The 11833-nt window shown below is 28.7% G+C and overlaps 1 protein-coding gene across 1 annotated transcript in view; it reads left to right on the top strand.

The window, feature by feature from the left end:
• LOC123271841 (sodium-coupled monocarboxylate transporter 1) overlaps nucleotides 1-11833 on the top strand; it is a 92389-nt gene that overhangs the window by 677 nt on the left and 79879 nt on the right. The gene's annotated exons all lie outside the window — the stretch shown is intronic.

Genomic DNA, 11833 nt, shown 5'->3' with positions numbered 1-11833 from the left:
TAGATATATATAGCAAGATTTAAGTTCACAAACATAGTGCATAAGTTTGAATTAATTTCAGTCATGACCTTGTAGTAAGTGTTGTTGTCGTTGCTGTTTAGTTGCTATTAAACCGCATCGTGTCATGTACCTCTATAATGCATACAATGTTTTTGTGTTGATCCAACAACCAGTTTGACTTGATGTATTGTGCAATTTGGATTGCATTCTACGCGGTTTTTAAATAAATCGGTGACATGCTGGTTACTCAGAGTAGGAATATAAACGCGAGCTATGTGAATCAACTGATTTGTGCTTAAATATGCTTAAATAACGGAATGAATTGATGAGAAAAAGTTTTGATACTAAACACTTATTTTATATTTCATAGATAAAGTTAAGTTGAAAATGGAAGATTGAAACTCAGTCATGTGATCCCGTATTCGAAAAAGTTGAGATCAAGAATTGAGCTTTCCGTGAAAAAAATTTTCTGTAAATTCATATAAAAATTGACTATATTAAGCATCAAAGTTAAAGACTTGATATGACTTTATACGCACATATTAAGTCGGATAGAGTTATATATGCCCATATATAATTTTTTCGACCAAAGTTAGCATTTCAATCCTCCGACAAATGGCGCATGATCGATAAATCGTCCCTTTAAAGAGAGTTTCGTCTAAGGTAACATTTTGTAAAATTTAAATTAATTTTTTAAATTATCCTAAAAAGGTTATCTAACATTAAATATTAATTTAATTGAATCGTTTATTTGAGAAACCCCATAAGTCATATGGGGTTTTCATATAACTTGTGGGGTTTCTCAAATAAACGATTCAATTAACTTCTAAACGACCGTTTGTTCAATACGATATATTAACTACTGTACTTATTAAAAAATAACTTCCTGATTTTCGAAAATCTTCGATTTTCTTAGCGTCAAGTTAAAAAAAAATAAACAAAAATTCAATATTTGCAATAAATCATTTTTTTAAAGTATTAAAGTATATTTTTTTTTCAAGTATAATATTTTGCTTAAGTAAAAACAAAATAATAAGTCAATACATCGCATGCTTTCTTTATTCCTTCAAAAGGTTCATTTAAAAAAAACGCGCTTAGTGTTAGTGACGTCACATACTAGAGCTGCCATCTCCCGGAATTCTTATAAAATTCATACTACTGCCTACATTCACTCGTAACACAAATGTATATTTGTGAAAAAATTACACGTGGCTGCCGAGATGTAGAACTTTTAGGATGAATGCGAGTTAATAAAAAAAATCACAACAAAACAAAGAGAAATTGTATTATATATTTCAAACAGTCATTTTTTATAATCAAACGAAAAAAGTGAAAAAATTAAATTGAATAGTTACGTACTTCAAAATTTATGGTGTTGATTTATTTGGGAATTCGGAAGAATTTACCGTGAAATTTGCAAAAATATTCTTAAAAATCAAATTTTAGTTATTTTTATTTATTTAATTGAAAAAATACTCTAGTAATTTTTCTTTTAAATAGTGTTTTTATACATGTTTACCAAGCAATTGATTTAAAAAAAAAAAAAAAAAAGATGTGTATTGTTTAATTAGAATGACTTTCTCTGTTTGCGGTTAGTAGAAATTTTTCACTTCCCCTTAGTTTGTTCCTATTTCTATTGTATCACAAAGAATCCAAGGGCTGTAATTTATTTTCCGGGTGCATAGAGGTGCATTCAAATCCAGGCGCTAAATCAAGTTATAAATAAAGGTTTCTTTGTGCAAAGCACCAGTGTAATGTATTTAACTTAAAATAAGCATATATATGTATAGGAATTTACTCGATGGCACTGACTTTCCAAGGTCGTATCGATCGTTCTATCTTTACTTAGCTGCGTATTTTATATAGCTGTTATGAAAATTTCCCGCTAAACAGGTTTATTTTTATAAACATTGATGATTGTTATGAAGGTAATAATGTGTATTTAGTTTTGTTTGATGCTTGTTTTTGTTTACAAAAAAATTTGTATTTTAGTCTTTGTCAAGTGCGAGCTTAAAATAAGATTTTTATAGCTTCAATTTAATTTTTTTTTTTTTATAGCAATAATTTAACGAATGTGTAAAAACAGCTTCATGAAATACGAAAAATGAAGATTGATATTCTAGTAGAAAATTTATGAACTACGATATAAATTTAGACAAATTTCCGTATATTCATTTCATCCTTACAGCTTCGAGAGAAATTTACTTCTAAAGAAATTCCTTATACTTTCTTCTTTATAAATTAGCCTCTACTTCTACTATTTTGTTCTCTTTTTATAGATTTACTTCTATCTAAAAGAGGCTGTTTCAAGTTAAACCTGCTACTGAGATTCTATTTCTCAATCTTAAACCCAGTATTTCTCTTCGGCAATTGTATTTTTCGATATACTCCATCACATTTGTCGAAAATCTATAAAAAATCATGGAAAATCCTCGTTGATAGATTACGCACTTATATTTACCAACACCTCCCCTTAGTATTTGAATTTAAAGATTCGGAAATTTTATCTAATAATCATACATGAATTGTTTTCTCTCAAAGTCATCAAACGTATAAAGAAGAACAATTATAACTTAACTAAACAGAAGAAAAAAAAATTCAGCGGATAAAAAAATACATTATTAATGAGTTTATCATTAGAATTATGCAAACGAGTTTATGAAATGGCTGTTGACACTCAATACGTTAATAGTGTAATTGAATAATTATTGGCATGTAGTGTAAACGTTTTGTTAATTCACCTATTCATCCGCTCGCTCATTAAATAGATAGGTGCATTTATAATATTTATTATACTGCTGGTATATTATAATAGGTAGATGATATGCACGCGCTAAGTGGTTGTATAAGTAAATAACAAAGTTACTAAATGAGCAATAATATTAGTACTAGTATTACAAAAATAGACGAGTGCAGTTACTTAGAGTTAACTTAAAGATCTTATTAATGTAATGTAACGAGGAACCTCGATCTTATTCGGCCATGATACCGACCTCCACATTTTATGTATATACATTGTTATATATTGCTCATTATATTTATATCTGCACACTCTCAGACAAAATACGGAAGTCAGGTTTGAAAAGTAAATTTTAGTAAAAAGAAAATTAATAATAATAACAACAACAACAATAATAATAATAATAATAATAATAATAATAATAATATTTTGAAAATTTTATTAAATTAATATTAAAAATTGTAATGTAAGTTCATTCTAAAAATGATCAAAATAATTTTGAAAAAAAATTGGGATCGGATCAAGCCAGCAGTTAAATTTCGATCTCCATTCACATTAAATAATAAATTATACACGATCACTTGATTTACAATCGTGAAGATCCAGGTTCGACTCCTGGCTTGGTCTAATTCCAAAATTCTTTTCTGAAGTTATTCTAGTACTTTTCAGTGAGTTTACATTATAATTGGAAAGGTTTTAAATTTGAAAAATTATTATTATAAAAAAATTAGGAAAACGGTTGACCCTAAAGGCCATCCCTGCAACTTCCCGCTAATTCCGTTAATACCTGGCCGCTTTTTTTGAGCTCTTCGAGCTCAAAAATACAATCTGTGTGGTGTCATGAGCTCTCCGAGCTCAAAAAGATACCTTTTCTATGCTTTTGAGCTCTCTGAGCTCAAGAGTCTGATAGAAATTTCCTAGAACACTATTTTTTGAATTTTCAAACCGCAATCACTTCTGAATGAATGAACGGATTTTTACGTGGTTGGCGGCATTCTACGCAGTTTTTTAAGTCTCATAAAGAATTTCTAAGTTTCAATTGGTCAAACTAGAAATTTCGGAGTAACTCCAAAAAAACACTTTTTTTGGTTTTCTTTCGTTCACGATATCTCTCGAACGAATTAACCGATTTTGACCGGATTGGCGTCGATCGACGTGGTTTTTCAAGGTTGAGAGCTGATTAGTTTTTGGGATCGATCGGTAAAGTCATTTAAAAGTTATTACAAAAAAACCACTTTTGAAAAAATTTTTTTTCCTATTTTTTTTTAGATTTTTCTAAATTTCTTAAAATCTATCGGTCCGAATCGGTTCAAATTAACAGGAAATCTAAGTTTGGCGAAGCCCTTTCGAATGGCACCAACTGTGATGAAATCGGTTCAACCGTTCAAAAGTTATAAGAGGTTTACATATTTACACACACACATACACACACACACACACACACACACACACACACACACACACACACACACACACACACACACACACACACACATAATGAAACCCTCGCGGGAATAGTCAAAGAAGCTTCCTAGGACCTCAAAACGTCGAGATCTGATGAAAACTCGATTTTAGAAAAACGGGATAAACCAATACAACCAATAACTTCCCGATTTTTAAAAATTTTCAATTTTCTCAGCGGGAAGTTAAAAAGTAGTAATAAAAATAATAAATAAACAGTCATAATAATAATCATAGTGAATGTAAATGGAAGTAAAGTAAATTATGCTGTTATTTATTTATATTAATAAATAGCTAATTAATATTTTCTACTTATTAGACTAAATTATCAATCAAATCGGCTCTAGGCTTGTGCAAAGTTTTTCTTTCAAATAAAGAGCAAAAGGAAAAGTTATAACAGTATGACAGCTTAATAAAATTGGCTCATAAATTTTATTAACATTGGACGGATAATCCAGAAGTTTCGACAGTTTAATTCAGTTCAGTTGAATTCATTTGCATGTGATATATCCGCTACAATAACTGCTCGTATACTGAAGATTTAATGTATTAACATAAATCATCTGAATACATTAATATGAGCATTAAAATACCCATTGTTTATAGCTTCAGACAATCGTATCACTATTTTGTTCTAAAGGAGTCGCGATACCATGTCGTATTCTATATTAATATTATATATTTTATTCCATATTATTATAAAAAATGTATTAATATACTCTTACCGCATTATAATTTTTTGTCACTTTTTTTTGTCGAGTCGTACAAGTTTTTTTTTTTTTTTATAATGTACGCATTGGATTACTCATCACCTATAATAAATTATTTACATTATCACATCTCGTAGGAAAAGCTTGTGGTTAACCCTAAAATTTTTTTCCAGATTATTGAAATGATATTTGCAGATTTTTTAATAGAAAATAGAATTTGTTGAAACAAAAAAAAAGTATATTTCTTTTAAAGCCGGTTGAATCCATTCAAACCCTACACGCGTATTAAATTACGAGGCTTTTTCAGCTGGATTTACCCAGCAGCAAAATACTCCAAATATCGACCATTAGTATCGGAAATTCAATTGGCATATCGCATTTATTTTGAATTATTATCACTATTGCTACTCTTTAGTCAATTCATAGCAGCTTCAATAACGTCCTGCACTCATACTACTCTCATAAAAAATTAACCTGATTCAAGAGAAAAACTCTTCAACCGAGTATATATATATATCTCGGCAAAGAATTAAAATATCTTAAATTAAGTGGGAAATTTTTTTAACTAAAAAATTGTTCTTGGTTTTAAGTAAATCTTACTTGATTCTATAATTTTTCTTAATAATTAAAGATGTTGCAATTCTTCAGAATAATTTTTTTGGTTTAAAATTTTTTTCTTAAATCAAGTTAATTTTTTTATTACTGTACCCATTGACATTCAAATTAGCTTCTTGCATTCTTTTGTATTTTTAATTATAAATCTATCTGTACTTTTAAAACGATAATTACAGTGATTACTGAATAGCTTCCTTTATGAATGTAAGAAACTTTTTTTTGATTTTAGACCTACGCAAACTATTATTACATTATTCTTATTTTTCAATCACTCGACAAATTCATTATGAAGAGTTTTTCCGACTTAGTAAGACTTATTCGGACTTTTCAAGAAAATAAAAAAGTTTGGCAAATCCAAAAGTGCACGACTTATAATGCTCATTCGTTCGATAAATAAAAAAAAAAAAAAACAGTTATTGTTACCCGGGAAAAAAAGTTTAGATCTGCTCTGATCAAATTTGATCTGAACAGATCAGATTTGATCTAAATTTAGATCTAAGTAGATATGGACAGATCTAATTTGATCTGCTTAGATCAAACCAGATTAAGTTTGATCAAAATGAAATTGAAAAGTAAATATGAATAGATCTGTTTTGATCAAACTAGATCCACTCTGATCAAATTAGATCAATCCAGATCAAGTTTGATCAAAATGAAATTAAAAAGTAGATATGAATAGATCTATTCTGATCAAATTAGATCCGGTCAGATGAAATTAGATCAATCTAGATCAAGTTTGATCAAAATTAAATTAAAAATTAGGTATAAATAGATCTGACTTGATCTATGCAGATCTAATTTAATCTGATTATTACGCGGGAAAAAAAGTTTAGGTATGATCAGATCAAGTTAGATCAAATCAGATCAAGCTTGATGAATATATGTAATCATAAAGGTGATATGGATAGATCTAATTAGATGTGCTCTGATCAGATCTGAGCAGATCTACTTAGGTATGACTTTTTATACTTTATGTTCTAATAAATAGCTCTTACAAATGCACTAACTTTGATCACGTTTTTTTCATTTAATACAAATTATAACCGGATGTTATTGTTTCAATAGAAACTTTGAGTATTCTTCTTTACAATCACGTGCATGAAAGCTCCCAGATAGCAAAATGACGTATCAAGTCAGTCCGTATGAACTCAGATTTATGATTTGGACGTCAGATCTTACGTCTAGAAGACGTTTTTAAGACCTCCTGAAGGTCGAATGCGCCACCTAACGTAGACATTAGGACCTCATCAAAAAGAGCTCTTACGGAGCTCTTTTTTTTGAACTTACAAAAATGAGTAACTAATGAGCTCTCTTAACTAAATTCACAAGAAGAGTTCTTAATGAATTATTTTTTGGAGTTCTTAAAAAAGACGTTAAAAAGAATTCATACATAAGAAGTCTCAAATATGATTTCTTTTGGAATTCGTTTTCCAGATGTTAATTAGTAGGGTAAATGTATTGATTATTGATATTTTATATAAATTTTTGAATCTCCGAAATATAACTCCTTTTATTAAATCTCTTAAATATTTTAACTATTTTGTTAAAAAAGCTATAAGTAAATTTACAATAATAACAAAATCATATACGTATTAGAAATTTTAAACAAAAACTACAGAAAGTTCTCTTTTAAATAAAGTATCCAAAACCGATACAGGTACTGGACAAATTTGATGAAATTAAACGAATTTGTTCTAAATGAAACTAAAATTTATTAATTTATTTTAATAATTATATAGCAATGAACGTAAGTTATATTTATTTTATAATGTATCTAAAATGCTATCAAAAGTATGAAAAGTAGAAAAATTAATGACACTTTTAAATTAAGAAAAAAAAAATTAAAAAATTATTGAGTGCTGTGTTTGTTACTAGATTTTTTGACTCGATCACTCGCATGTTGCAGCCAAGACATAATTGCTTGCTTGCAATCATCAAGAGAACATCGTGAGTTGGAAGCAGCCACCGTTTCTAGAAATAATAAATAATTGTATATAGATAGATTAATATAGAATTTTTTTTTTTTACATTTTTTAATGAAAGTAAATAAATCTTGGTGAAAAACACTACATAGTTTTTAAACAAATACTTAAATATATCTTCTCACAGAAATAAATTCCAAGTTATTTCAGCTTAGAATAGAGTGCTTACCTCTTAAATACTTCACAAATGGTATATCTTCTACCTTTATGGTTTTTTTTTTACCACTCCAGGATAATTTGCAACAGAAGTCATCCGTTAAAATATGTCCTAGAACAGTCCGAATATGTTCCAAGATGTATATATTCCACTGGAAATCGAGAAACCATATCAATTTCCATTTCTTCGAAATTAGATGTTCCAATATGATGCTCTTCATTAAGCCTCTTCCGAAAATTATCATCAGTCCGTAACGTGGCATCCATTTGTGGAAATCTCATCCGATGTTCACTATAACTACCTTCTTGGATGCACTTACTGCAACCATAATAGCCATTATGGCCTTTTGTTTGTTTTACGAATGCCCTAGCTAGTGAATCACAGATCACAGCTCTAATTGTCACGTAAAATGTCTTAGTGTTGTGTTGAAAGCCTTTTGTGTGCAGAATTTTATATTCATTGATAAAATCTTATAAATATTCGTCACATTTATCTGGCTTCTCAAGACCGTGGTAAATACCAATAACAAAAGGTGTAGCAATTCTGGGAAAAATTTCACCTAGTATCGGATACAGTTGGCTTTTAGAGCTTTTTGATATAGGTAATCCATCAATATGAACATTAATTTGAATTTTTGTACTTAGATTACTTATATCAATATTGCTCGATTGTTCAACTAATCCTTGTTGTAAACCATAATGAAAGTATTCGCCAGATGACACAGACCGGATAGTAGTTTTTTTTGGAGTTTTCAATAGAGTGCGAGGATCTTTGGGGAGATTTTTCATTTCTTCTATTGAATCGACGCCACTAAGAATTTTCAACAAACCTCCACATGCAGCTTGACTGATGTTATACTGGCACTGCCACTGTGCTAACTTGCGTTGTAAACTAATACTTGAATCATTCACATTAGGTGGTTTATTTTGTAAAATATTAATACCCTCTGCTAGCAGAATATCTTTATGATTATCCACGTATATTGAGTCAGCACCATGAATATTTTAGTGATTAATATTATCATCAACACCAAGCTTTTCACCTTCTGTTGATATAGCATCAGTCACATCATTAGCTACGGTAGTGCCATTATTAACTTCGTCAGGGATGACAGTATCTCCAGATATGTCCTTATTTATAATGATTGTATGATCAGAATAATTTTTAGTATTATCACTAATAATAACAGATGTTGTATTTTGTCTTGGCAGAACCGAAAATGAGGAAATTTGTTGAAGTGGTACATCGTAAGCTACTTGTTTCAGACGCCTATTTTTTTGGCTTTTCGATAATTCCTTAAAAGGCTTTCTTAGCATCATTGGTTTCTAATAAATAAACAATATCATTAATATCATAGATGAAAATTAAATTAGCCGACATCTGGAAATTTTTGTAATTTATTCTATTGAAAAACTGTCTTTAAAAAATTAAAAGAAAAAATTTCACATGTAGAACATTTTAAAAACTATACGTGCAATTTTATAACACTGAAGTTAATACACATTAGAAATTTTTTTAGAATTGTTTAACAATTAAATTGTTATGAAAAAAATTTAATAAAAACATTCCACATGTTAAATTAAAGAAAATTATTAGTGAAAATTTTTAGAAGCACTTTTAATGTTGTAATTGATTTGTCATAAAAATTTAAAAAATTGACAGCTGTCAGCTAACTTCAGTATCGTGCAATTTTTTTTAAATATTTTTTTTAGTTATAATTTAATTAATAAAAAAAGGGACAAAATTGTTGAACGTCGGCTAATTTTTGTAACATATATCATAGACGTATTAAAATTAATAATATATATATTCACGATACCAGTGTATTATAAAATTATGTTTACTTACTTTTACATCCAGTTGTAAAATAATGTATAACTACCAAATAAATAATAATTGATTTAGGTAACCAAGTTTAACACGATTACTTTTTTTAGTACAAATAAAAATTTAATTATCATTATCATAAATATTTAAGATATTTATTACCGAACCAAAAGGTTAGAATTCACAAATAAGAAATATAAATATTATATAGACATAAAAACTTTTGCGCATGCGCCAAACAACGCATGAAAATGAATTCATTGAGAACCCATAAATATGAGGTCTTATTTATAATGTCTATAAATGCTCATAAGGTGCAATTCAAAAAGAGGTCCGAAAAAGTTATTCATTCGGATGTCAATAAATTGACTTCCCAATTATGAGTTCATGATAAGCTCCAAATCCACAGATTCGATAGAATCTGGCGCCAAGTTCCGTTCAAATCCGTTGTAAACGGAGCGCCAGACTACCGAGTGTGGTTACTGTAAGCAGAACGGTATTTCGAGGTTGCAAACTTTTATTTAATTCTACGGTACTTCTTGTTCCTAAATTTTATATTATAACAATAATTCATACTTTATTTTACTGATATTAATTAATTATAATCAATTATAACAATTAATCTACTTGAAATTATTAAATTTTATCAGCATAAACTATAACAAGCTCAAAAATTTCGATCCTGACTTTTTTTCGATGTAAAAAGTGACATGCCACAGACTAAATAATTCGAGAATGCATGGTAATCCTCCAATAGATGGGAAACTATAATTAAAAAAATAAATTTCACAGCTTGCATCTACACCCACCAGGGTACGCTGGAATTATTTTTACATAAACTGTAGCTTCAAGGGGATAGTTTGCTATAAAAAAATGCAGCCAACGCGAGATTGAAGTTGGTACCAATTGTAAATTTTTATTATAATTACAAAAAATACTAAAATCCAAACAAAAACAGTTTCACTGTAAAAAAATCGCGCCAAGTCCACGTTCATAAGATCATTAATAAAAAAATTTTTTTTCTTTACAAAAAGATATAAAATAAAAAAATTAAAAAATCCAAGTAACTGATATAATTGTATATGATTTTCGGAAATTAAAAAAAAATTTTGTTGTAAATTTAAAAATTAAAAAAAAAATTTTGGAACGTACTTGGTGTGCGTCATAGCGTATTTCAATTTTTTTAAAGTCCTAGTAAATAGATTTTATGAATTTCATTAAAAGTAAAATATTTTGCAATCACGCACACTAAATACGTTCCAAAATTTTTTTTCTATTTTTAAATTTACAACAAAATTTTTTTTTTAATTTCCGAAAATCATATACAATCATATCGGTTACTTGGATTTTTTAATTTTTTTATTTTATATCTTTGTAAAGAAAAAAATTTTTTTTTATTAATGATCTTATGAACGTGGACTTGGCGCGATTTTTTTACAGTGAAACTGTTTTTGTTTGGATTCTAAGTTCTTAAAAATGAACTGTTTAAGAGTTCATATTAAGACTTCTATGGGAAGTTTTTTATAAGACTTCATATAGAAATCTTTCTGATTTGGGTGCTGACTGGGCTGGTGTTAAGTAATTTATTTATTTGTCATCAAATAATTTATTTATTAATCATCAAAATTGTTGAAGATCAAGAATTTCCAATTTTCAAAAATTTATAACTCAGAAACTATCAACTTAGGGTAAATTTTATAAGAGTAGTTTTCATCTTAAAATTGCCTAAAATATTGAAAAAAAAAAAATTAGGAAAACGGTTGACCCTGAAGGCCATCCCTGCAACTTCCCGCCAATTCTATACCTGAACGCTTGAAATTGTACTTATGACATTTTTGAGCTCTTTGAGCTCATAAATACAATTTGTGTGTTATTTTGAGCTCCCTGAGCTCAAAAAAATTGCTTTTGTATGCTTTTGAGCTCTTCGAGCTCAAAAGTTTGATAGAAGTTTGATAAAACACTATTTTTTGAATTTTCAAATCGCAATAATTTTTGAATGAATAAACCGATTTTCACGCGGTTGATGGCATTCGACGCAGTTTTTTAAGCTTCATGAAGAATCTTCAAGTTTAAATTGATAGAATGGAAAATTTCGGAGTAATTCTGAAAAAACACTTTTTTCGGTTTTCTTTCGTCAACGATAACTCACGAACGAATCAACCGATTTTGACCGGACTAGCGGCGGTCAACGTGGTTTTTTGATGTTAAGAGCTGATTAGTTTTTGGAGTTGATCGGTAAAGCCGTTTAAAAGTTAATCCAAAAAAACCACATTTGAAAAAAATTTTTTTTTGTATTTTTTTTGTGATTTCTCAAAATCTACGGGTTCGAATCGTTCCAAAT

This window comes from Cotesia glomerata, linkage group LG9, assembly GCF_020080835.1.
Source record: "Cotesia glomerata isolate CgM1 linkage group LG9, MPM_Cglom_v2.3, whole genome shotgun sequence".
Taxonomy (NCBI): domain Eukaryota; kingdom Metazoa; phylum Arthropoda; class Insecta; order Hymenoptera; family Braconidae; genus Cotesia; species Cotesia glomerata.
This window is presented reverse-complemented; position numbering and strand designations above follow the sequence as displayed.